Raw genomic sequence first — 2,581 nt, 5'->3', positions numbered from 1 at the left:
TTTTCACCATCCTGACAGTTGACCTGAGTTCAGAAGCGGTCGCGTGCTTTCTTTATCACCAGCTAATAAAATTATTTGTCTTCGTGGTGATGCACAGCCAGACTTTCCGAGATTCCATAATAAACCATTTTAGGCAACAGATCAGGTATCAGTCTGACCTAAATGGCTCAATGCGAAACCAAGTGGTCTGGTCAGACCCTACCTGGTGCGTTGTCCCCAGCAAAGGAGTCGCTGTTCATTTTAACATAGCATTTGAAATGTGGATGGTTAGTAGCTACTGGTTGAGAAAGTCAGCATGTAATATTGTGCAAGAGCATTATGTAAGGAAAATTACATGGTTAACTCACTGATGTCACTGCATGCTTTTATTTTACTATCGTTTTTCTCTCCTCAATATTTATGTTGCTGAATACATTTATCAAAGCATTGCGTGACTCGTTAATCTTTACTTTACTATTGCGGTATATAAATGGAACTATTACATTGCAGGCCAGCCTCACCAACAGGTTGAAGATTGGTCATCAAGTGTTACATTGTCCTTGAGTTTGTTTTTGTCAACTTGTTCAAGACACAAGCTTTAACCCATTTGTTTATTTGAAGAACTCTGATAACACCATCTATTTCTGCATCCTTCTAATTGACATATCGCCCTTAGAAAGGCTATTGTCCTCATAACCAGTTGACCCACTTATAACCGTAATGCCTACGAGGTCAATCAAAGTGTTCGAAAATTGCTATTTTCATTCCATAATTGTTGAAGTTTGTAAATACTTTTTGATGAGTTGGAATCTAGCGCTTGTGCAATACGTTATTTGATGTACGATCTTGGTTTCGGATTGACAGATGTGAAATCGTTGTTAGGATGGTCAAAGGGCCATCGCGTGTTTAAGTTATAGAATTATAATGCGTTCGTTAAGAGAGAAATCAAAGTTATTTCCCACTTACTTGAAACTGATCACGGCCCTTTCTACATTATGTTATGGATATCCAAAAGCTGTCAGCAAACACCCAATATTTTCGCGGGGTAAAATGACGACTGGTGAACGCTCCTTAAAGGGCACTTATCATGCTGTTTGACTTCGTGCAAAGTTGCGTTTCGGGTACCGCACATGCGCAACATCAAACGTCGATGGAAGGAGTGCAGGTTTCGTAATTAGAGTACATTTATACAAAACCATGAGTTTTCAAGTTTTACACAATTTTCTCCCAAAGAGTTCACCAAAAGTGATCATCAGCGGTGTTTTTCAGTGCGTGCGTCTATCCAGGGAAATATCATATTCAGAGCTACCCTGTAATGTACCTTTCTCTAATTGATAGACTTTGCCAAAAATTGTATTTTCCCTCCAAAAATTATGAGCTTATTCGAAAATAATTATTCTCCAGAATTAACATTACAATCAGGCTTCGAAATGCCACGCCAGACATTTTCATTCTTGTTTGTTACAATGCCAAGAGACCTGCAAGTGATTTACCGATATTGTCGCCAACCTCGCACCGATATGTTTCCCTCGCACGTCATACAAAAATAATTGAGACAGCGTTCACACTTCTTCTTTTATATCTCGTTTGGCCTAGAGGTAGCCGAAAATATGGTAATACTTTCTATACTAACATTTCTGAGATATCCACTTTTTAGCACGAGGCGGGTTCTATTCGAGTCACCCGAGTATAATTAATTAGAAACTACAGTTTTTCACATCTGCATTGGAAACTTCACCCAAAGTTAATTTCAGTTCTGTTTGAAGTATTTTCGAATTCTGTGCCTAGGGCTGCATGCTTACCATGCAGACAGTATAGCGACATACCAGCTATGCCACAGCACAGGGACGTGAGATCAATATCTCAGTCTCGCTGATGTACGCGTAGAGTGCTATACTCTGCTCCGCCACTCTGGATCACTTGTTGCCAGATAAGGCGTGCACCTTACACAATATTGGTTAATTGAAGAGAGTGTTATGTTACACTTGCAAACTATGTAATGGACCAAAAGTTGAAATGAAAGACGTGTGGTGATAAAGCGACGATTCAGCCATAAACGAACTGTGTTTTTTAGGTCGCCCGATATACAATACATGTAATTACCAGTTAATTTTTACAATGTCCAGATGGCTCTTTTTCTTAGTGATGGCCAATATCCAACTCTTGTGTTGTTTCAGAATGAGATCATTTCATAATACTCGGATTCTTCTGTCTCGAAAGAAATTTTCATATGTCATGAAATGCCCTCACCCTCACAGACGATATGGAAATGACATTCATGGATCTTAACCTGTTCCTGCATGTCGCCTGACGTGGGTTAGGCATTTCCATAACCATTCACCTCGTTTCCGTGGCCAAAACCGGTCACGAGAAATTTAGGCCAGTTGAGAGAGACCGAAAACAAGCGTCATCCATTGATATATGCGTTCATGCACTGCTTTTTTTCTATTCAGTGATTGAAGCTTGCAGCCTGTACAGACGCGAGTCGAGCCGCGGAGCGTTCATCAATGTATTGATCACGTGGTATAACAACGCGCGGCTGTGATTGGATGGATTGAACAGAAATGTTATTGGAGTTTAAAAGCGGCGTGCAGCAGGCTTG

Source organism: Lineus longissimus, chromosome 17 (genome assembly GCF_910592395.1).
Source record: "Lineus longissimus chromosome 17, tnLinLong1.2, whole genome shotgun sequence".
NCBI lineage: Eukaryota > Metazoa > Nemertea > Pilidiophora > Heteronemertea > Lineidae > Lineus > Lineus longissimus.
This window is presented reverse-complemented; position numbering follows the sequence as displayed.